The sequence below is a fragment of the Erpetoichthys calabaricus genome, chromosome 3 (assembly GCF_900747795.2).
Source record: "Erpetoichthys calabaricus chromosome 3, fErpCal1.3, whole genome shotgun sequence".
NCBI lineage: Eukaryota > Metazoa > Chordata > Cladistia > Polypteriformes > Polypteridae > Erpetoichthys > Erpetoichthys calabaricus.
Genome location: NC_041396.2, coordinates 192054135 through 192080647, shown reverse-complemented (window position 1 = coordinate 192080647; position 26513 = coordinate 192054135). Strand labels below are relative to the sequence as shown.

General features: G+C 36.0%; 1 protein-coding gene across 1 annotated transcript in view; it reads left to right on the top strand.

The window, feature by feature from the left end:
* crybg1a (crystallin beta-gamma domain containing 1a) overlaps nucleotides 1-26513 on the top strand; it is a 359825-nt gene that overhangs the window by 129891 nt on the left and 203421 nt on the right. The gene's annotated exons all lie outside the window — the stretch shown is intronic.

Sequence of the window (26513 nt, the reverse complement as noted above, 5' to 3'; positions counted from 1 at the left end):
TTTTAATTTTTATTATTCATTCAAATTAATTTTGAGTCCAGACATATTTTGAAATTCTGCTAGTGCTGATAGGACTGCAGGCACAGTATTTTGTGGATCTGGTATATATAGTACCATATCATCTGCATATAGTGATATTTTCTGTTCAAGTCCTTTTCTGATAATCCCCTTTATCTCATAAGCATTTTGAAAGTGAACTTCCAGTGGCTCAATGGCGATTGCAAATAGCAGTGGTGAGAGGGGGCATCCTTGTTTTGTACCACATTCTAGTTTGAAGTCTGAAATTATTTTGTTAATACAAACTGAAGCTTCTGGACAGGTATACAGTTGTTTGATTCATGCACATATGTCCGGAAAAATCCCAAATTTTGCCAATGTAGTGAAGAGGTAGTCCCATATCAAATGCTTTTTCTGCATCCAACGATAATAATATCTCTGGGGTGTTAGACTTTTTGGGTGAATATATTGCATTAAAAAGGCGTAGAAGATTGGAAGCTAAGTGTATGCCTTTAATTAATCCAGTTAGGTCTTGTGATATTACCGAAGGAAGCACTTTCTCAGTCCTTCTAGTTAGAACTTTGGAGAGTATCTTAACATCATTATTCAGAAGTGATATTAGTCTGATGTACATTGCAATAAGTCCTTATTTTGTTTAGGAAAGATGGTAATTTATGCTTGGCGAAAAGTTTGAGATAGAATTTTATTGTCTAGCTTCTGTAAATGTTGCTAATTAAAGGGGAGCTAACATAATTGAAATTTTTGTATAAAATTCAGTAGGGTAGCCATTAGGGCCTGCTGCTTTCCCATTCTGAAATGAGTTTATAGCATCTAGTAATTCTGAGAGTTCCAGAGATTGATCCAACTCCTCTGCATTAAGAGTGTCTGCTTGTGGTATTTGTAATGCATCCAAAAACACATTAGGTTATATCTTCTCATCTTTAAACTGAGTAGAATATAAGGACTTATAGTAGTCTCTAAATGTGTGCAGTATAATTTTATGGTCAATGATTTTGTCTCTGTCTGTGTTGGTAATTACTGGTATTGCATATACGAACTTCCTGCTTCCTGCAAAGCCTGTTTTTTCCTATAAAGTGCCTCATTTGGACATCTGGCATGTTCTTGATCTATTCTGGTAATTTCATTGATTAGCTCTGATGCATCCTTGGTTTCTGATATATTTTTGTGGGAAAGATATGAGATACTTTGTCCTCTTTAGAAAGCCTTCAGTTTCCCAGAGTATTCCTGCAGAGACCTCTGAGAATGTATTTGTTTCTAAAAAAAATTGATTTGCTTGGATATAAACTCTGTACGGGTCATCTGCTAATAAAAGTGGGTTAAGATGCCATCTGCGAGATGAGTATGTGGGGCATAATGATTTGACGTCCATGATCAAAGGGGCATGGTCGTAGATAACAATAGGGTCATACTTGGAAGATTTAATTGTGGGCAAGAAATCTATAAAGAAATAATTCTTGAGTAACAGTGATGTACTCGTGAGAAGAAAGAATATGTTCTTGAGTTTGGGTTTAGAAATCTCCAGGGGTCTGATAAGTTGTGATCAATTAAAAACTGTGTAATTGTTTTTGCAGTGTTAGATGTCATTGCCCCTGTGGCAGGAGACCTATCCAGGTCTGGATTTAAAACACAAAGTTGCCAGCCCTAATAATTTTGTTCACATTATTAATGGATGCAAATATATTTTGGATGAGTCTTAGTTATATTCTGACATTATATTAGTTCTCAGTTACGAAGTAAGCAGATGATAGGCCCACCTTCATTTTTATAATCATGCTATATCTGTAAGCCAGTGCCATTAAATTACTTATCTGACTTTCCATCCAATGAATGTTCATACATTTCCTCACAGTTTCACACTGCCAGGATAGAAAACAAAGCCCACTATCTGTGATCTTTCACTTCCTTTACAGACTTGAAATATCTCTCAAGTCACCAGTTCCACAGCTTTGAATTTTGTCCACTTTTTTATCTTGAGAAGGCCTTTCCTTGATAGACAGGTGTGTCTGCATTCCACAAAAGCAGTTTTAAGCTTTAGGTAGTGATAATTCTTTCATGACCTTAATTTTGCAAGTTATTACCTGACATCATGTGCCAAACAAGGGGCCTTTTTCTGTACATAACATCTGCTAAAACAAGGCTTCACAAAGGTCTGCAGCTTTGTGTACAGTAATTATACTATAGTAAATATCAGTACTATAATGGATTATAATGGCTTGAGCTGTGGGCATGGGAGAAAAAGTGGACTGCACAGGACCGTGAGGGGGCCATCAGGATCATTGGGGAGAGAATAAAACCCATATTGGCAGTAGGCATATAGAGATGAAGGAAAAAGGAAAGAGGGGGGCATTAGGCCTTGTAGGTACACCAAAATTTCAACAGGAAGGAATTAGACATATACAAACTGGCAGAATAAATACATTGTTAGCCTAGAATGATAAAAAGGAATTCAACTCATCAGACGTCAAGGATGCCTGAATCTTTAGTAAAAGATGGCTAAAGAGGGTTGGCAGGAGGTGTGAATACGTCCTGGTAGACCGAGCACAACACAGATCCTGATTTAGCAGAATTAAAAAAATGTTCTCCTTTTTAAATAATCTTTGAATGGAAAGAGCGGGGCCATGGTGACTCTTTAAGGTAAACAGCTCAGTTGTAGCCTTGGAAACTCAGACGTTTGTGGGTCTCTTTAAAGCTCTGGACATGCTGGATTCAAAGATGGAAGTTTTAGAAGAATATCCCTTTTATTAGAGTAAGGCAGGAATTGATGCAAAGAAGTAGAAACTGCTACTGAGCTTAAAGTCAGGGGACAAGTGGAAGCTAGGGAAAACTGGATGATGAACCCTGAATCATATGAGAAAAAGGAGTGGATTGAGGCACATGAAGAAGGGTGTGCTTTTTTTCATTCCTTGGTAGTTAGGAAACTTCAAGACTTGATGAGAAAGTTCTCTGAATATATATTCCTTCCATTGTGTATTTTAGAGATAAGCACTCATTTTATATATTCTTTCCATTATTCTAGAAGTGGAGTGACAACACTAGGTCAGCCTGTCCTGTTACAAGCATGTATTATGTCCCCTTCACGTGACTCCCAAGCCATTTTAGTGTAGCCTACATTTAAGAATTACGGCTGACTTCAGTAAATTTCATGTTTGTTTCATTAGCAAATTTTTTATGCTATCTTAATCAGGAGGAATGTGTGGAAAAGAGTACAGAATAAATATAAATATAAGTACAGTGCAGAAAAAAGTAGTGCTTGCCCCATTTTACGAAAAATAAGGTCATGGTTACTTATTCACTAATTATTTTGTATTTATATAGGACTTTCTGTCATTTCTATTGTCTTATTTTAGTGGATAGGCAGATAACATTTACAAAACGCAGTGCTCTGTCCTTTGCTCAACTACTGATTGGCATATTGTACTTTAGCACTTTATATTTTATATATGAAGATTTATTGATGTCTAGGATCTGATGCTAATTTATTTTCTTTTGAAAATCTGCAACATCTGATGTGAACTCTAAAAGTACTTTTTATGAATTGTAATTATTTGCATTATATGAATCATGCATCCTTTCCAACAGCAGACCTGCTTCAAAGCTAGTGAAGAGCTTAATGCATAAAGCAAACAAAATGGCTCTTTACGAAAGCAGCTGCCATTAGCAAAGGTAATTGTGAGGTAAACTTTTTTTTTAGCAGCTACATAATGGTGCCTCACAGTGCTACTGTAAGGGTCCCCTGTTCTTTCTGTGATTGTGTGGATTTGATCCATGGAGTCAGATTTCCTCACACACAACTCTGGTTTATAGTTAACCCCAAACGCTCGGTAGTAACAGAAAGAAGTAGGTTGTGCATTTAAACAGATAAAATTAGGTTCTTGCAGAGGGATGCTGAGTTCACAGTCCTTAGTATGTTAAATAACATGACAGCTACAGAAATGTGAGTTAAACCTATATCTCTTGAGCTATGTTGTACGGGGATGCTGTGTTGTCCTGTCTAATAGTCAAGCCTAAAAATACTATTTCTTAGCAAAATTCAGGAAAAATGATAATAGCCCTCAATAATACAAAGTGTTTTACCCTAATAATATTAAACTCTAGCATGTTCCAATGCAGTATCTACTACATGCAAACCTTTCTATCACAGTTTACAAGGGCAAATTCAACTAAAATTTTAGTATTGAATCACTATGAAAATCATTATATAATATAATAACATACCAGTTACTTAACCTAGATTTGGGACTGTATGTTCTGTGGTCGTAAAGATTCTTAGTAATGTTGGTTTAATAGGCTAGAAGACCCCCTAATCAGAGCGGTAGTGGCTTTAAATTTGACTTTGTGGACTAAATATGTAATATCTGTCATCTTTCTATGTTGGTAAGCAAGGCCTAATTGATCAGAATATTCAAATCATAAATAAGGATGTACGTTTCTTTATTGCCCTTGAAAACTGATTTCCTTTTCCCTTGCAAATTGTATTCTGCACTTGATTTATTATGCATTCATAAATGGGATTTCTCATTTTCTTTAAGACATTTCTAATCATGACATCTCACTAAGTAATCTCCATTGCAAAGTGGAGTAGTAAAATACTAAGAACCAACTACCCAAGTCTGTTTAATAAGCACGCAGTATGGAGGGTTCCCATGCCTGCTACTGTATAGATGGCACCAACTCACTAAATTTAAATACAGCAAGCATAAAAAGAACTGATCCAAATAATCTTTAATTCCAACAGCAGTTAACTAGCTCAGTAGTGTTATTTTACTAGTTGGCTATCATATTGTACTGTATATGTGCATTTGCAGAACTTTCTCTGCAGCGCTTATGATGGTATAATTTTACTCAGAACAGTCTGATATTCTGTCACCATTTGTGTTTGAGTTCATTACTACATGTTATGTTTATTAAATATGAAAATATCTTTGACTAATGAGTTTATGTAATGTCTTCTATGTTATTAATAACTATCCACCCTTTTTTTGCACTCTCTCCTTTTGTCTGTTTTTTTTTTTTCTCAAGACAAAGACATACAGTAAAGTGTTAATGTTAATTGACAGCTTACATTATGAGTGAGTGTGGATATGCGTAAGTGTGCCTTGTGATAGACTGGTAACCAGTCCAGGTTTGGTTTCTGCCTTATGCTAAATGCAGCCAAGATTGGGTCTGGTCCTTAATGAACATGGAATTGCTAAATTGGATCAATAATGGATTCATTGAATTTGAAATTTTTGCATTAAGTTAGAAACCCATATCTCATAGTGAACAATAAGTGTAACTGAAAAGGAGTCTCTTGTTTGAGAATGGATTAAAATGATATAAATCTGAATACAAGCAGTAGTATCTGTTTTATTTTTTATTGTGACAGTTATTGAATACTGTATATGAATATGTTCTGTTAAAGGACACGTTTGACATACCTTGTATTACTGAATGGGCTGTTTTGGGAGGTATTCTCTGTTGTGTGGTATTTTGGTTAAGGATTTGGAGCTTGAACTCTAAGGTTTTGCATTCAAATCCAAGAACTGACATTGTGTGACCATGAACAAATCAAATCACCTGCCTGTACTCCAACTAGAAAAACAAAAAAAATATAACCAATTGTATCTCAGATGTTGTATGTTGACTTGGATAAAGATATCAGCCGAAAAGTAAATGTAAACCTAAATGCAGTATATGGTTGTTAACTTTTAGTGTGTGTTAGCTGTTGTACTGCACTGCCCTCTAGTGGCATTGCAGATGGTAGGTTTTATATTTTTATATAGAGCAGGGATTTTCAAACTCCGTCCTGGGGATCCACTGTGCTGCAGATTTTTGCACCAGCTTCTGTTTTTAACTGAACCCCTAGGCTAATTTAGTGAACTGTTATTTCCCAGATTTTGTGTTTTGGGAACAATATAGAAATTAGAAAACTAAGATTGGTATATGTGTATATCATATATGTGTATATATATATATATATATATCATATATATATATCATATATATATATATACAGTATATAGAGTTTGGGAACCCCTCTTAATTCTTTGGATTTATGCTTATATTGGCTGAGCTTTCAAAGAAGCAACTTCCTTTTAATATATGACATGCCTTATGGAAACAGTAGTATTTCAGCAGTGATGTTAAGTTTGTCAGATTAACAGAAATTATGCAATATGCATCATAACAAAATTAGACAGGTGCATAAATTTGGGCACCCCAACAGAGATATTACATCAGTACTTAGTTGAGCCTCCTTTTGCAAATATAACAGCCTCTAGACGCCTCCCATAGCCTTTGATGAGTGTCTGGATTCTGGATGGAGGTATTTTTGACCATTCTTCCATACAAAATCTCTCCAGTTCAGTTAAATTTGATGGATACTGAGCATGGACAGCCTGCTTCAAATCATCCCATAGATTTTCGATGATTTTCAAGTCAGGGGACTGTGACACCCATTCCACAATATTGTACTTCTCCCTCTGCATGAATGCCTTTTTAGATTTCGAACTGTGTTTTGGGTCATTGTCTTGTTGGAATATCCAACCCCTGCGTAACTTCAACTTTGTGACTGATGCTTGAACATTATCCTGAAGAATTTGTTGATATTGGGTTGAATTCATCCGACCTTCAAGTTTAACAAAGGCCCCAGTCCCTGAACTGGCCACATAGCCCCACAGCATGATGGAACCTCCACCAAATTTGACAGTAGGTAGCAGGTGTTTTTCTTGGAATGCGGTGTTCTTCTTCCGCCATGCAAAGCGCTTTTTGTTATGACCAAATAGCTCAGTTTTTGTCTCATCAGTCCAAAGCACTTTGTTCCAAAATGAATCTGGCTTGTCTAAATAAGCATTTGCATACAACAAGCGACTCTGTTTGTGGCATGAGTGCAGAAAGGGCTTCTTTCTCATCACTCTGCCATACAGATGTTCTTTGTGCAAATTGCGCTGAATTGTAGAACGATGTACAGATACACCGTCTGCAGCAAGATGTTCTTGCAGGTCTTTGGAGGTGATCTGTGGGTTGTCTGTAACCATTCTCACAATCCTGCGCATATACCGCCCCTGTATTTTTCTTGGCCTGCCAGACCTGGGTTTAACAGCAACTGTGCATATGGCCTTCCATTTCCTAATTACATTCCTTACAGTTGAAACTGACTGTGTAAACCTCTGAGATAGCTTTTTGTAGCCTTCCCCTAAACCATGATACTGAACAATCTTTGTTTTCAGATCTTTTGAGAGTTGCTTTGAGGATCTCATGCTGTCAATCTTCAGAGGAGAGTCAAAGGGAAGCACAACTTGCAATTGACCACCCTAAATACCTTTGCTCATGATTGGACACACCTGTCTATGAAGTTCAAGACTTAACGAGCTAATCCAACCAATTTGGTGTTGCAAGTAATCAGTATTGAGCAGTTACATGCATTCAAATCAGCAAAATTACAAGGGTACCCAAATTTTTGCACAGCCAGTTTTTCACATTTGATTTAATTTCATAAAACTAAATACTGCTTCACTAAAAATCTTTGTTTGGAAAACACCCCAGTACACAGCTGTTCCTAGGAAATAAAAGACATACCATTGTTATCTTTTTTTGTTGAAAGTAGAGTAAATTATTATGCAGGCCGAGGGGGGTTCCCAAACTTTATCTATCTATCTATCTATCTATCTATCTATCTATCTATCTATCTATCTATCTATCTATCTATCTATCTATCTATCTATCTATCTATCTATCTATCTATCTATCTATCTATCTATCTATCTATCTATCTATCTATCTATCTATCTATCTATCTATCTATCTTATATATCCAGGTTTTGATTTAAAAATCTCCTGATATTTCATAGAATCCACTCTAGTAATGTTTCCAGGGCCTATGTAGGAAGAACAGCCCCATGACATCACAGAACCTCCACCATGTTTCACAGTTGGGACAAGGTTCTTTTCATTATAGCCATCTTTCTTTTTACGCCAAGCCCACTTTGCGTGTTTATCGCCAAACAGTACAGTTTTTGTTTCATCACACCATAGAACACGGTTCCATTCAAAGTTGTAGTAATGTTTTACAATCTCCAGTCGCTTATGTATGTGAATAACTGACAGAAAAGGCTTCTTTCTGGCATACCTTCCAAATATTCTGTTGGCATGGAGATGCCGTCTGATGGTGGTTCTGGAGACTTGATAACCCCAGGATTTTACTTTTTCTTGCAATTCCCCAACATTTTTTATATTATTGCCTCTCTTACCATCCTTTTCACTGTAAGTGGGGGTAAAATAAACTTGGGTCCTCTTCCAGGCAAGTTTGTCACAGTTCCAGTTGATGACCACTTTTTTATTATTGCTCTAACTGTAGAAATGGGCATTTTCATGCAAGTAGCTACTTTTTTATAACCATTCCCTGAATTATGAAAGGCAACACACTTCTCCTTCATTTGGATTGAGTGTCCTCTTTTCCATGCCATGCCATGGCTGGCTAAGGAAATTTTGCTCTGTGTCTCTACTTAACAATGTCCAATTTAAATGGGAAACATACTTCAATTACATTGTTTCACATTAATTTCCAAGGGTGACAACAATTGTGGCAGGTGTTTTTGTTAAAAATATTTCTTGATGAGGACTTTGTTTTTCTTTGAACGAACTTGTTTCAATTAAAAGTCAGTATGTTTCTCAATTTTTCAGTACAAGATGATGGTTCTTCAGTAAACACTGATTTTTTTTCTAACCCTTCTTACTAATTTTTACAAGGGGCGCCAATAATAGTGGGGGGCACTGTATATATAATTAATATGTATATACTGTATTATTAAAATGTACTAACTTCCCAGTTTTATGGGAATAATGTTTTGTTTTTTTTATTTTTAACCATATTTTCATCTTGATTTTCATTCTGCTTTTGCAGGTGTTCTAATTGTTTAATTAATCCAATATTTACTAATTGGTGGATCTGACACTAAAGTAGTTGCAGTCTTGCGTGCTTCAGTGTTTTTTGCATGGGTGTCTGCTCTGATTGTTTTTAATTGCCATTATTAAGATACAATGACATGAGCAAACTACACTAGAGTCATAATCTGTGACAACAACTGATTAACACTTGAGCTCGTTTAATTAGTTGGTATTTTTATTCTTCTCTTATTCTACATTCAGAAAAGCACAGCAGCATGATTTTTACATTTATAAGACATTTAGAAACATTTCTATTGTTGCTCTAGGTTTAAATGCTTAACACTCTTTTGTTGATTTCATTATATTTTACCCTTTATCTGTGCAGTTTGTTCCCTTAATTGTATCTTAATTATGATAATTAAAAAAAGGAGTCTCACTAGTATTAAAGGAGAAACATTTATGAAAACTTTGTGAGGAGTAAGATGCTTTTTGTATTATTATCTTTAAAATACTTTGCACTAGTGATAAGGGTATTTTTTTCTTTCAAATAAACATTCATTGGAGATAGAGGATTGATGTGAAGTAAGTACTGGTTATTATCTCAGTGTTACAGCAAAATGTTTATTAACATCTCTATGCATCTACTTTTCTCAGTAATTTTCAGCTAGGTTTGACCTCTTTTGCTCATTATTAGCTTGGTATGAAAATATTTAAGGCATCTTGAAGAACAACGTGAAAGGCTAGGTTTTTAGTGACTTGGAACATCAAACAGTTCAACATTTAATGAATTGCCTGCATGTGCCATGTGCCCATAGTACATATTAATCAAATTAATGGGATTATTTTCATATTTCTTTATTGACCAGGAGCTGGCAATAAAGGATAAAGAACCAATTCTGCATTTTTATAACCTGCATGGCATATCATGACTGGTATCTGTTATGATCCTGGAATGTTGAAGTATTTATGCACATATTGGGTAATTTAATATCCATTTTAAATTTGTCATTTTTTATTAATTGGTTGTATTTATTTTTGTATTGCCATTTTGTTTATTGAAAGTGCTCCATTTTGTATTTTTTCAAAGAAGCAGACACAGTGTTGTTGGCAATGGAGTTCCATTGACACTGAATGTGAAGTCATCACTTGGGCAGTATATCTAATGGTGGCTCACTAATTCACAAGTCCAAGATTCTGGATTCCAAATCAAGACTTTTGCTGTTGAAAAAGCTAACTTTTATGATTATCTGTTGAAAGTTATTTTAGAGTATCAGGACTTTGCATGATTATTGTCTTTGATTCTTGTTTAATGATTTACCTTCAAATATTTTGGGTTCATCTTGATATACTGGTTTTGATCTGTTCTTGTTTATGGAATTGGCATTCTCTTATCACCTGGGGCCTCATGTGTAAACGGTGCGTATGCACAAAAATGTTGCGTATGCCCATTTCCATACTCACTTCGAGATGTATAAAACTAAACTTGGCATAAAGCCACACACATTCTCATGCCAGTTTTACCCCGTGCATACAGAAGTTTCCACTCGGTTTTGCGGCACCCAGCGTCAAAGCAGTGCTACTGATCCTGTGTGGTTTCTCATTCTTTTTTAGATTCACATCCCTGACCCTGCTTTATCAAATGCACTAAAATCAACCGATATTGTTTATAAATTTAGGCATCTGATTGTAATCAACCTGTAACAACATAATAGTCCACAGAATGGACAAACTATTCCAAATACCATAGCTGCTTTAGTATTGTTACTCTCAGTGCACCATTTTAACCCATTGTATCTGAGTGTGGAATCACAGCTGTACAGTAGCTGATCAGAAAGCTCTATGGCGGGCTGTGTCGAGAGAGCAGAGGATCGGGATACAGCATCTACCCTGGAGACCATTTATAGCACCCGCTGCCTCAGACCTGTGCACAATCTGTTTGAACATCTTCTAATCTGGCAAACGCCTCAGAGCCTTTCCTGTACAAACCTCAAGGTTCAGAAACAGTTTCATCTCAAGAGCTATAAATGCACTCAATCAGTCCATCAAGTGCTCCCAGTAAAACTGTTTGTACTTAGAATTACAATTAGCTCATTGTAAACTTGCATTATAGTTGTAATATTGCACAACCTGTGCCACTTTATGAACCATTTCCACTATCTGCACAATATGTACATTTATATTATACTTATGCTTTCATATTTTATATTTTCTATATCAAGTGTACATCTTAGTATTCTAAAATGTTCAGAGCGTTGTAATATCATGAATGTAATGTAATATCATGAATGTATCTATTGTAAGTGGAGATCAGTGCCATAAAAAAAAGCTTGTTTAAGAAGCACATAGTGGTTCACACACACAGAACACGAAGCATGCTATTTTACTTACGATGGAATCTGAGAAACTCTAGTAAATTAAATATTGATTTTAAGATGAAGTTACAATGTTCTACTTTAATGACAAAATAAACTGAGATTAAAGTGGAAATTTAGAAATTAAAGTCAACATTTCAACCTTTTTTCTTCACTGTGTACCAATTTTTTCTTTTCTCTTTAACCTAATACGCTTCTGTATGACACTAGACGGTGGGCTACGAGTTGTCTTTTCACGTTGACGTTGATATCTGACCTCTTCTTTTGTCATTTCGAGCACTGTGCAACTTTTTGAACCAGAATTTTAAAGTGTCTCCGCCACTGTGTATCACTCGAGCAACTTCCTTTTGTTGTTTAAACCACTGCTTAAGCCAACAAATAGTATGTTTTTCCTTGCCTCTACATCGCATTTGCTGAAATAGTTTTTTCATAAGCATTTGCCATTGTCTTTTAATCAAACACTGAACGGGGAAGGTGATATTTATACTTTTTTTGCATATTAAAATATGAAAAATTCTGGGAGGAGTCACGGTGGGATGGTAGGCGCGTGCATGTGCGTTACTTTTCATGCTGAGTGGGATTTATGGAGCTGAAGTGTGTGGTTGTTGGCTTGCACACGGTCTTGTGCATCTGAATATTTCTGTGCGTACGCACATTTACACTTTTGTCTGTATGACATATTTTAGGGTGATTTCTAAGCATGAGGCCCCTGTTCCTTATGGCACATATTTTTTCAGCTCATTTTTATTATTGAAGCAAAATAGTATGTCCATATTATATAAATGTTAGACAGATCTAGCACTTTGTTTTAATTCAATAAAAACAAACTGTACTCTTTTAGCTGAACTTTATTACAAAATCAAAGTCAATGTCAAACTTTATTTATAAAGCACTTTAAAAATGGCCTAAACTGAACCAAAGTGCTGTATAAGATAAACTAAAATAAATAGTTATTATAATAGTATATATCTATACTAATAAAAGGCAAAGCCCTCACTCACTCACTCATCACTAATTCTCCAACTTCCCGTGTAGGTGGAAGGCTGAAATTTGGCAGGCTCATTCCTTACAGCTTACTTACAAAAGTTAGGCAGGTTTCATTTCGAAATTCAAAGCGTAACGGTCATAACTGGAACCTCTTTTTTGTCCATATACTGTAATGGAGGAGGCAGAGTCGCGTATCGCGTCATCACGCCTCCTACGTAATCACGTGAAACGCCTTGGGGCCGATCTGGAAGAAGGTAGCGCAGCGCCTTGATTTAAACGATTCCATGTTTGGTGGGTTTAATACTGTGTAAGCATACATATTAACACATGTGCAATTAAACGTGTGCATTTACGGGGTGATTTCTCAGGCTTAAAAGCTCGCCTTTTATTAAAAAAGTAAATGCAAACTGTTTTCATTCTGAAGGGCACAAACCACGTTGGATTTTGTAATGATAGTTGATTAGTAAGGTCTATTAAAGGATACTTACAGAATGATTAGTAATGCCTGTGAATGCCGATGCAAGTAGGAGAATGGGCATGAACTAAAGAACGAGTAGTAACATGTACAGTAAATGTCTCTAAAGTCTGTCTATTAAAAAGTTATTATATCTTTCAATCCTGTGTATTGATTAAACTACGAACCTAACAAGATCACTACATGGTGTCAGAAGTGGCGGATTGGAAGAGGAATGTGAAGAAGAGGTTCAGCTTTTGAATGAGTCTCGTGTCTGTGAGTAACCCGAAAACGTGGTCAGAAAGCGCTAAGACGTTCTAGCAAAAGAGAAAAAAAAATATGGAAGGATTACAGCCCCCACCAAATCTCCAGTTAAAGGGAAATGTAGCTGAAAATTGGAAAAGATTTAAACAGAGATTCGAGTTGTATCTTGCTGCGATTGAAGCAGATAGGAAAAGTGAAAAAATGAAAGTGTCTATGCTTCTACATGTAATTGGCGAAGAGGCGCTAGAGGTGTATAACAATTTTCAGTTTGAAGAAGATGGAGACAATATGAAATTGAACAAAATAGTTGAAAAATTCGAAGCGTATTGCAACCCAAAGCGCAATGTGACGTTTGAGCGGCACAAGTTTTTTACATGTTTCCAGAAAAGCGGCGAAACAATAGACCAGTATGTGATGGATTTGCGTAATAGGAGCTGTTCTAAGAAGAAACCGTCGAGACATCAAAGGACCAATAACCTCTAATCAGAACACTAACACCAGCGAAACAAATATTAACGAGAAAACAAGTATAAATCAGGAAAGAACATCTCAACTGCAAACACAATTAACCAGAAGATCAAAACGTCAAGTAAAACCACCAGAACGACTCATTGAGACATGTTGAGGATTAAAGGAACATTTTCAATTAAGAAATGCTGAATTCCTTTAACAGTTGTGCTTTTTATACATAGTTTGAATGCTGGATGTATGCCTGAAATGTTCTGGATAGTTCAGTTGTTTGAAGTGATAAAGTTTATCAAAGTAGCATTTGAAATGTATAACATTACTAAGCTTATAAGTACTGCCTTACTTCTCTTTAAGAAAGGAAGATGTAATGATACTTGATTTAAACGATTCCATGTCTTGGTGGGTTTGCGTAGCTTATTGTCAATATCTTTACACCTGTTTTTAAGACTTATTGACTGAAACGGGCTTTCACAAAAAAAGTTAGGGCTTTGCTACAGGATACACCCTCCACAAGTTAAGGAAGTAAAAATAAAGGTATATATTTCTGTTTTATTTAAACCTTTTAAGTTCGTATGCATAGCCCCATTTGGCTGTTTTAGTTTTTTTTTTTCTTTCTTCAGTAATATTTAATCTCCTTAAAGAAAAACAACATATGCATTTTACTTTTTTTGTATCTCTTTAGTAATATTTTAGTGTAAAAGGATAACCAATATTTAAACCTTTTTGTTACTTTATAAAGTTATTTTACACAATGTTGAAAAATTAATAAGAAAGCTACATATTTTGGCAGCTGCTGCTTTAATTTTCAATGAAATGAAAAAAGCTCTCCAAGAGAAAACCTCAATGAAGAAGAAACAGTTTGCACTATCTAAAAAGGAGAAACCCTCATTTATAAAGGTTTGCTACAGATGACTTAACTGAAAATAAATGAATAGTTCCTATGTGTATAATACATATTTATCTATTTTACTTATGCCTTTATTCCAGCAACTTGCAACATCTGAGGTACAATTTGTTACATTACTTTTGTTTTTTGCAGCACAGGCAGGTGAAGTGACTTCCTCAGGGTCACACAGTGGTGTCAGTACCAGGATTTGAATTGACAAGCTCCGGGTTTGCTGAAATATTACTGAAGAAAGAAAAAAAACGAAAACGGGCAAATGAGGCTATGCATACAAATGTCCATCCATCCATTATCCAACCCGCTATATCCTAAATACAGGAGCCAATCCCTGCCAACACAGGGCACAAGGCGGGAAACAAACCCTGGGCAAGGTGCCAGCCCACCGCAGGGCGCACACACCCACACACACCCACACACCAGGGACAATTTAGAATCGCCAATGCACCTAACCTGCATGTCTTTGGACTGTGGGAGGAAACCGGAGTACCGGGAGGAAACCCAGATAGACACGGGGAGAACATTCAAACTCCACTTAGGGAAGCGAACCCGGGTCTCCTAACTGGCACCTTTCACTGCGCCACCATGCCGCCCGCATACAAACTTAAAAGGTTTAAATAAAACAGAAATATATACCTTTATTTTTACTTCCTTAACTTGTGGAGGGTGTACCCTGTAGCAAAGCCCTAACTTTTTTCATGAAAGCCCCTTTCAGTCAATAAGCCTTAAAAACAGGTGTAAAGCTATATACATCCATCCATCCATTTTCCAACCCGCTGAATCCGAACACAGGGTCACGGGGGTCTGCTGGAGCCAATCCCAGCCAACACAGGGCACAAGGCAGGAAACAATCCTGGGCAGGGTGCCAACCCACCACTGGACACACACAAACACACCCACACACCAAGCACACATTAGGGCCAATTTAGAATCGCCAATCCACCTAACCTGCATGTCTTTGGACTGTGGGAGGAAACCGGAGCGCCCGGAGGAAACCCACGCAGACACGGGGAGAACATGCAAACAAGCTATATACAGTATATATATATATATATATACAAATATATATATATATATATACTAGCAAAATATCCGTGCTTCGCAGCGGAGAAGTAATGTGTTAAAGAGGTTATGTAAACATATATATACATATACATATATACATATATATACATATCTACATATACATATATATACATATATACATATATATATATATATATATATATATACATATACATATACACATCCACATATATTGACTGAAAGGGGCTTTCATGAAAAAAGTTAGGGCTTTGCTACAGGGTACACCCTCCACAAGTTAAGGAAGTAAAAATAAAGGTATATATTTCTGTTTTATTTAAACCTTTTAAGTTTGTATGCGGGCGGCATGGTGGCGCAGTGAAAGGTGCCAGTTAGGAGACCCGGGTTCGCTTCCCTAAGTGGAGTTTGAATGTTCTCCCCGTGTCTGTCTGGGTTTCCTCCCGGTACTCCGGTTTCCTCCCACAGTCCAAAGACATGCAGGTTAGGTGCATTGGCGATTCTAAATTGTCCCTGGTGTGTGGGTGTGTGTGGGTGTATGCGCCCTGCGGTGGGCTGGCACCTTGCCCGGGATTTGTTTCCCGCCTTGTGCCCTGTGTTGGCAGGGATTGGCTTCTGTATTTAGGATATAGCGGGTTGGATAATGGATGGATGGACATTTGTATGCATAGCCCCATTTGCCCGTTTTCGTTTTTTTTCTTTCTTCAGTAATATTTCAGCAAACCCGGAGCTTGTCAATTCAAATCCTGGTACTGACACCACTGTGTGACCCTGAGGAAGTCACTTCACCTGCCTGTGCTGCAAAAAACAAAAGTAATGTAACAAATTGTACCTCAGATGTTGCAAGTTGCTGGAATAAAGGCATAAGTAAAATAGATAAATATGTATTATACACATAGGAACTATTAATTTATTTTCAGTTAAGTCATCTGCAGCAAACCTTTATAAATGAGGGTTTCTCCTTTTTAGATAGTGCTAACTGTTTCTTCTTCATTGAGGTTTTCTCTTGGAGAGCTTTTTTCATTTCATTGAAAATTAAAGCAGCAGCTGCCACAATATGTAGCTTTCTTATTAATTTTTCAACATTGTGTAAAATAACTTTATAAAGTAACATAAAAGGTTTAAATATTAGTTATCCTTTTACACTAAAATATTACTAAAGAGATACAAAAAAAGTAAAATGCATATGTTGTTTTTCTTTAAGGAGATTAAATATTACTGAAGAAAGAAAAAAAAAACTAAAACAGCCAAATGGGGCTATGCATACGAACTTAAAAGGTTTAAATAAAACAGAAATATATACCTTTATTTTTACTTCCTTAACTTGTGGAGGGTGTATCCTGTAGCAAAGCCCTAACTTTTTTTGTGAAAGCCCGTTTCAGTCAATAAGTCTTAAAAACAGGTGTAAAGATATTGACAATAAGCTACGCAAACCCACCAAGACATGGAATCGTTTAAATCAAGTATCATTACATCTTCCTTTCTTAAAGAGAAGTAAGGCAGTACTTATAAGCTTAGTAATGTTATACATTTCAAATGCTACTTTGATAAACTTTATCACTTCAAACAACTGAACTATCCAGAACATTTCAGGCATACATCCAGCATTCAAACTATGTATAAAAAGCACAACTGTTAAAGGAATTCAGCATTTCTTAATTGAAAATGTTCCTTTAATCCTCAACATGTCTCAATGAGTCGTTCTGGTGGTTTTACTTGACGTTTTGATCTTCTGGTTAATTGTGTTTGCAGTTGAGATGTTCTTTCCTGATTTATACTTGTTTTCTCGTTAATATTTGTTTCGCTGGTGTTAGTGTTCTGATTAGAGGTTATTGGTCCTTTTGATGTCTTGACGGTTTCTTCTTAGAACAGCTCCTATTACGCAATTCCATCACATACTGGTCTATTGTTTCGCCGCTTTTCTGGAAACATGTAAAAAACTTGTGCCGCTCAAACGTCACATTGCGCGTTGGGTTGCAATACGCTTCGAATTTTTCAACTATTTTGTTCAATTTCATATTGTCTCCATCTTCTTCAAACTGAAAATTGTTATACACCTCTAGCGCCTCTTCGCCAATTACATGTAGAAGCATAGACGCTTTCATTTTTTTACTTTTCCTATCTGCTTCAATCGCAGCAAGATACAACTCGAATCTCTGTTTAAATCTTTTCCAATTTTCAGCTACATTTCCCTTTAACTGGAGATTTGGTGGGGGCTGTAATCCTTCCATATTTTTTTTTTCTCTTTTGCTAGAACGTCTTAGCGCTTTCTGACCACGTTTTCGGGTTACTCACAGACACGAGACTCGTTCAAAAGCTGAACCTCTTCTTCACATTCCTCTTCCAATCTGCCACTTCTGATACCATGTAGTGATCTTGTTAGGTTCGTAGTTTAATCAATACACAGGATTGAAAGATATAATAACTTTTTAATAGACAGACTTTAGAGACATTTACTGTACATGTTACTACTCGTTCTTTAGTTCACGCCCATTTTCCTACTTGCATCGGCATTCACAGGCATTACTAATCATTCTGTAAGTATCCCTTAATAGACCTTACTAATCAACTATCATTACAAAATCCAACGTGGTTTGTGCCCTTCAGAATGAAAACAGTTTGCATTTACTTTTTTAATAAAAGGCGAGCTTTTAAGCCTGAGAAATCACCCCGTAAATGCACACGTTTAATTGCACATGTGTTAATATGTATGCTTACACAGTATTAAACCCACCAAGACATGGAATCGTTTAAATCAAGGCGCTGCGCTACCTTCTTCCAGATCGGCCCCAAGGCGTTTCACGTGATTACGTAGGAGGCGTGATGACGCGATACGCGACTCCGCCTCCTCCATTACAGTATATGGACAAAAAAGAGGTTCCAGTTATGACCGTTACGCTTTGAATTTCGAAAGGAAACCTGCCTAACTTTTGTAAGTAAGCTGTAAGGAATGAGCCTGCCAAATTTCTGGTTCCACCTACACGGGAAGTTGGAGAATTAGTAATGAGTGAGTGAGTGAGTGAGTGAGGGCTTTGCCTTTTATTAGTGTATGTGTATATATATATATATATATATATATATATATATACACACACACACACAATAAAACCACACTCATAAAAGATATACCACATACTTAAAATACCCCCACATACACACTCTAAATTGTTAAAGTACGTGAACCAACATATACAGACATAATATTTAACATCTTACGGGTTTTAAGGCCAGCGAAAAGCAGTAAGCCTTTACTAATGATCTAAAAGTAATTAATGTTTGGACAAACCTAATTTAATAAGGTTGGTTTTTCCAAAGAGAGGGAGTGGCCACCACAAATGCCCGATCCCCCCTTTGCTTCAACCTTGACCTTGGCACCTCTGGCTAGCAGACCACAGTGCTCTTGTTGTCATGTAAACATGAATGAGTCCCTAAAGGTATGAAGGGGCCATTCATTTCATTTCAAACATTTAAAAACAAGTAACAAGATTTTAAAATCAGTTCTGTAGTGAACCAGAAGCCAATGGAGCAAGGTCAATATTGGTTAAGATGTAGTCATGCTTGAGACAGCCTGTCAGTAGGTGAGCAGCAGTGTTCTGGACTAATTGCAGGCATCATAGCGATGACTGATCAATATCTACTGTACATACAGAGAGTTGCAGTAGTCCAATAGTCCATGTTATAAAAGCATGAATGGTATTTTTAAAATCACTATAGGAAAGAAAGGCCTTTGCCATAGCTAAAAGTCTCAGCTGGAAGAAAACTACACTTAACCACGAAGTTTACCTGTTTGTTGAATTTGAATAAGCTGTTAAAAATCATGCTTAAGTTCCTAACTAAAGATTTATGATGAGTGATCCAAGAACAAGATCAGGGACACTCCAAATTTCTGTGTAACCAAACATCACAATCTTGGTTTTGTTATCCTTAGTTTAAGAAAGATTAATGCCTTCCAGATTTTATTATCATTTAAGCAGTCATGGAGAGACTATATTGTCTTGCTCTGCTTTGACTTCAGTGGGACATATATTTGCGTGTCATTATCGTAGCAATGAAAACAGAAGTCATATTTTCTGACAATCGAGCCTAAAGGCAGCATGTATATCAAAAAGAGAATTAGCTCAAGAATGGAACCCTGAGGAGTCCCACAAGTAACAGGGGCTCAAGAGGATGAAAACTTATGTAGTTGAATAGAAAAGCTCCTATTGCTTAAGTAGGATGTTAACCATTTAAAGGCATTACCTTGGACACCTACATACTGTTCAAGGCCAGATACAGTATAAGAATTTTATGATCCACAGTATCGAAAGCTAAGAGCAATAAAAGAGAAGAGCAGAATCTACAGCATCAGTTGATAGTAGGAGTTCATTGTAAACCTTAAACAGCACTGTAACAGAATATGAATCCGGACTGAAATTTTTCCAGAATGCTATTTACATGTATAAAACAACAATATAATCTGTGTTTAGTTTACCCATGATGTGGTAATCTGTTGCCATCTAAAACAGTGACGACTTATGTTATCAACACAACACTTGGAATATAATGACAACATTCTAATCATATTCTTTAATCAATTGGACTAGCTGTACAGTTGATACTTATTCATATGATATATTTAAGTGCGTTCTTTTCTATTTTTGGATATAAATGGTCCAATGTGAAAAGGAGTTTGCTTAATGGTAGGGTGTCATTTGTTATACTGCTTTCCCTAACTAACTTGGGTGAATGTACTCTGGAATTTATAAACTAGCAGTTGTTATCTGATAGGGATGAATCACTTCAAGGTGAGTGTATGGCTAATGCATACAGAAGTTCTAAGTGCAGGGCACTCTCATCAAATAATATACATAACACTGTGTGAAAAGAAAAGGGAAGTTATTAAGTGGTGGCAAATGAAAAAGCAAACTCCTCCAAGTATCACAAATATAAATAGTATGCCACTAGATGGCGACATTGCTTAACTATCCACCTCTTTCTACTTTAGTTTCATTTTTGACATTCATGAATTCAGTCTCTGATTCCCCAACACTGACCTTTTCAATTGCAGTTATACTCTGAAAAATAATTTACTTTTTATATATGAATAATTAAATACATCTCTCACAAAATCATTTGGTTTGGCCTAAATATGCAAACACATGCTAAAAAACACATTCATTCCTTTGGACTTTTTGAGAGGTTATTACAACATGAAATCTTGATGCATTTAAATAGGGCTATTCATCAGTGATCAACAGAGGAAACACATAAATGTCAAAGTAGCAAAATGCTACAGATTGTTCTATGTGATTTAAAAATAGAAACCGTAAGTAACTCATTATATAAATACTCACACTGGTAAGGCACACCTAAACAGGATCTGGGGCAACTGAATTTCTTTAGAAGTCTTCACTGGAGTGTACCCGTGTGCATCTATTTCTGAGGACAAAGAAGTAATGAAAGACAATATGGTATACAATTACTGGAAAACATTAGTCATTGTTAGATTGAGACAATTTACATGACATTGAAAAACTCCCCAAGCACAATACATTATATTTTAATGAAATAAACAAAATATGGCACCCCTGTGGAACTGTATACGTGAGTGTTGTCTATGAGGGACATTCAGGGGAGCAGGAAACATTTGAAGTTGGCTGCTGAAAGACTCTAAGAGGAGCATTCAGGGGTGAAGGGTACTATTGAAGCTGGTTGCTGAATGGCATAGAAACTCCTAAAAATTTAATGTCCTATACACCTAAGAGAGGAAATGTATATGATGATTGTTGTGCTGTGTGGATGTTCTTTGTTTCATAAGAGAATGAGAAAACTAAAGGAGAGTGTTAAAAAATTATCACAGTGAATCTCATCAACAGGTACACAACATGTAGGTGATTCTGAAGACAAGTGAAAAGTAATTTTATGGTAGGTTGAGTGTAAAATGTATTTTTTTTCAACTCAATACACTTGGATGCAAGCAATGTTATCCTGTTGGGATAGATCCATATAGTAGGGCCTGGAAGACTTCTAAATGTACTAGGTAAATGGGTGTATTAAAATATAAATAACTCCTAGTCTTTAAGAGTTGATAAAAAATGTATTTCCTGCAGAATGAAAATTTTTGTTGACCTGTGTTCCTCATCTAACTTACATGTGCTGGAGGAATTTTAAAAATGTATAAAACTTGCACAAACTTCTCCTAAGAAATTCATGGCTGTAATTTCTGCAATTGGTAACCAAAATTAATGCAATTTTATGGATAGCTATAGAATTTGTCATTTATTCATGATTTTCTAATTTGTGAGGTGGTATTAGCTTATTGTGAATTGCCTCAAAATGCCCCAAAAGGAGTGAAAAACTATTAAGAAACACTCCTCCAAACAAAAAATATGAAAAGAAAGTTGAATTATTAAATGTCTTAAATAAAGAGGATACAAAAAAATTCCAAACACAAAGAATAAATAACAGAAGACAAGAATACTAAGAATACTAAAACTACAAAAAGAATTTAAGATTACAAGAGTATAAGAATCAGTAAATTAAAAATTTATAAGGTGATCTGGAGAACTGCAACAGGAAATGAAATAAAAACCCAGTTAATCAATCCAAAATCAAAAAACATATTCCAAAAGAACAAAGCAATAACTAAATAAACAAAATATACAAATACTCAAATGCTTAAAAGACCACAGTTCTTTCAAAAAACACAAACACAAAGAGAAAACCTGACAACGCGCGTACACAAAGGTTAAGGTAAGGCCATTCCAAGCCCATGTTTGAGAAGCTGCTTCTTAGAAAGTGCTAAGGTGCTGCAGAGAAAACTGACAACAAAACTTAGGGACAGTTAATCAATTATCATCATCAAAAAACAGAAACATGTAATTTTATTATTAGTGGAAGGCAGGGAAATAACACAAAGCAAGGGTGGTTCACAAAAGAAAAACAATTAACAAAGGAACAGCAAAATGAAAGCACATTTAAATTGAAACAAAATGGCAATGATAAAATAAAAGGACACAAAAAGCAAAGGTTAGGGGCAAGACCCATACAGCTCATTGTCTGACAGTAGTGATGGTATACTCCCTCTTTATTCTGCTTCTCCCTAGGCTATACCCCTCTGCTAATGTGGCAAATTTTTTGTTTGTTAGGCTTTGGCTATTGTGGCATTTATTTATTTGGGCTAATTGGTATTGAGTAAATAAGAATGATTTTCTTGCAATATATGTCACTTATTCTAAGAAACACTTTGAATTGGCCCAGATATTTTTTTCTGGTGTCCTTTTTGCTCTCATGTCCAGGTTTGTCTTGCTTTTCTTCAAGTTTGTCTCTGTTGTGTAACAACAGTTTATATATGATCACATTTTTCCTTTGGGCTTTGTTTCTAGTTTGATCTTGACAGTTTATCCGTTTTTTTCTTGAGCTTCTATCCTTTTTGTTCTTTTACTGTACTTTAGTTACCTGCCTTCTATTTAGGAAAAACCTTGCCACAATACAATGTAAGAGCGACTGTTGTTGTCTAATTACCTGGATTAGCTCTTTTGCTGTGTTCAGTATCTATTGGAGCTTTCTGAGTTACCGCTTGTGATGTCTACATTCCCACCCTCTTTTGATGTGTTGGCATTTGCAAAGAAACATAATGTCACTATTGATTTTCACTATAAAAACTTTTTTTTGTGACTTTGCTTCAAATACAGTGCAACCAGAAAAATATATTGCTGGCTGACCTGGATTTTTTTTTTATTTTGTATTTTAGAATTTGGTGACAGGAGGTTAGCATTATGTCAATTAAGAAAGTTTTCTCTGAATTGTCCCACTGAGAGCGAACACTTTCGTGGACATTCACATGAACTGTCCCGGTGGGAAGTGTATATTTCCAATGTTTCACATAAAACATGAAACTAGCACTGATGTCAAATGATCCACAGATTTTAAATGTGGATATGGAATACTGTAAATAGATCAAAAAAGGCCAGTGCAGTTGTGGTGTGGCATAGAAATTAGTTCTTAACCAAAGGGATATTTGGGAAACAGGCTCTATAATATATCTCAATGTTAAATTATTTTCGTCATTCAAATGAAGAGATGCCTAATGGACTAGTTGAGGCTTTAAAACAAACATTTAGCATGTCTCAACTTTATTGTCATGGGTAGCAAGAGGAATGCTTCTTTGGGGGAAAGTCATCTAATATTTTAATGCTTTCAGAAATCCAAAGAAATCCTTTTACTGTGGGATATGAAGGTGACCCCAACAGTGTACACTATACAAAACTTCATTATTTTTGAGTTGTTACTTTTGAATTTTGGGTATGAATATTTCAAAAAATGTTGCGCTTGTGAAAAACCTTTATGGCAGCAATTATGCAACCTTCTCAAATTTAGTTTTGTCTTTGATGATTCTGAGAGTAAAGCTGAAAGTCTTAAGCTATTATAGATCTATTAAGGATCTCTCCATTTCTTTGAGCTTCATGCTTTTGAAGTCAGAATACACAGACACTTTGATAAAATTTTTAGACATGGACTTCCTGAAAAAATTGATTAGCCTTGTGTGACTTGAGCCCTGATTTGGGAAGTTTGTGACTGTGTGGACAGAAAAGCATGACCCACCTTGACCTTGAATTGTTGGGTCACCAACCAGGTGTCCCTGTTTAATTGGTGCAAAAAATAAACAAAAACTAAACTCAGTGATGCCAACAACAGAAGATAACTGCATTTTATCCAGCTCAGAAGAAAAAGGTTCCCCTTAGGGTGGCTTGGAAATAGCGCAGAAGCTAGCTCCAGGTCAAGTTTCAAGTCCAAAAGCAGAAGACCTCCTCTGGGGACCGTCAGGATCTTATAGAGCCCAGAACAGAAGTCTGAGGCCAGCTTTGGGTGCTGCAGCTTGGTCAGTTGCCCTCACTCAGTAGCTTTTTGGAGTGCAGGTGGAAAAGGAGATACAGTTAGCGTGTGCTAACGTGAGTTACAGTGAATGGCCCATTTCGTCCTGTTGTGGTACCACTTACCTTAGCAGAGCTTAGAAGGTGATCCCCAGTTGCACATACGTGACGAAGTCAAATAGAGCTGATGACATAACTGAAGAGTATTACTGTAAACATACAAAATATGCCAAGGGTACTAATGCATGTGAATAACATTTGTTTTTATTCTGTAAGCATTTTACTACCCGATATTATACATTTCAAATGTATTTATGTAATACAAAATTACAAATCAAATTCACTTTCTAGGGTTAAAAAAATTAAAGTTACATTTTTATTTATAACTTTTAATTGCTTGGATGGACAAGTACATTACCATTTTTAATACTCCGAGTAGTCAACTTTATTTAAAAAAGTAATACATCCAAATGCAAAAAAATATATTTTATTATACTGATGCCATAATAGATATTAAAAGTAATGCTTTGGCACCTGCGGTGGGTTGGCACCCTGCCCAGGATTGTTTCCTGCCTTGTGCCCTGTGTTGGCTGGGATTGGCTCCAGCAGACCCCCCGTGACCCTGTGTTCGGATTCAGCGGGTTGGAAAATGGATGGATGGATGGATGGATGGATGCTTTGGCACACATAAGCACAAAAAATAAAAAGAAGAAGTTATTTGGGATACAAGATTATCCCAAATAACTTAACCTGTCACTTTCATACTTATCCAGCTCTGCATTTTTTCACTTGAGCTTTTATAAAGGATGACCTTCAAAACATATCTATTGCAAATGAAATACCGTTACAGACCTTAGACAATCTTACCCATTATGATAGTTTGTTTCTGATCTTAGAAGCTTTACTTGCTGCTACCCAAACTCATATAGATATTTGGGTGATACACTTGTCTGTATTCAGCACGGTGGTGCAGTAGTTAGCACTTGTGACTCACAGTTGGAGCAATCTGGGTTTGAAGCTAATCTGTTACTCTGTCTCAGGAGTTATCACACACTTCCAGTGTCTGAGTTTTATTTTTCTTTTGCATCCCAGACATGTCTTAAATTGATTGACCTTCTGTTTGTAAGTGTGTGTGTATATGATCTGTGATAGACAGTGTCCTATCCAGGGATGATTCTTGTCTTGTGGAAATTGCTTCTGGGATAGTCTGTTGCCCTTGTGAATCTAGCTTGAGACTAAACTGATTGAGAATGTTTGTTTTAGGGGTCTTAATATAAAGTCCTCATTAGAAAAACTTGAATATTGTCTGATCTGTCCATACTATGATTATCTTACTTCCTGGGAGAAGTGTCCATGTTTTGGTTTATATCCAGATGAGCAGAATCTGGGTAGACATTACAGTATGTCAGTCTACTTCATCTAAATCAGTGCCCTTCACTTGGTCATACAAAAATGGCATTTCAGCTTTAGCCAACTGTTGCGCCTACTGCAGCTTATCCTGTAATACTGGTAGAGTGAAAGCTTATATGCGCTCTGGAGTATATTGAAAACCAGTTATGATTATCAGTCTCACAATGTTGAAACCCAAAATGTACACTAAAAGCCAGCCCCTCTGCCTTACTACATTGTCAAGTAAACTACCAGTTATAGTTTTTCAAAGGAGACTGTAATCATACAATATACAAGCCAAAAAAATAAACAAGTTCATACATATATATTGTAAATATGTACATTCTCAAACCTGCTTAATAACAACAACAACAACATTTATTTATATAGCACATTTTCATACAAAAAGTAGCTCAAAGTGCTTTACATAATGAAGAGAAGAAAAATAAAAGACAAAATAAGAAATTAAAATAAGACAACATTAGTTAACATAGAAAGGAGTAAGGTCCAATGGCCAGGGTGGACAGAAAAAACAAAAAAAAACTCCAGAAGGCTGGAGAAAAAAATAAAATCTGTAGGGGTTCCAGGCCACTAATTAATTAATTAATTAATTAATTAATTAATTAATTAATTAATTAATTAATTAATTCATTAATTCATTAATCCAATTAATCATCATGGGGACACAATGTGGTAAACAATCCTGGCCAAGATTCCAGTTTATAATGCTGTTGATTTTCAGTCTGTATATACTGAAGAAAGTAGGGTGAAATGACACCTTTTATTGGCTAACTAAACAGATTACAAATGCAAGCTTTCGAGGCAGCTAAGGCCCCTTCATCAGGCAAGGTGTAGAACAGTGATAGTAATTAATTTCTGTTTCACTGATGAATTCTTTTAAT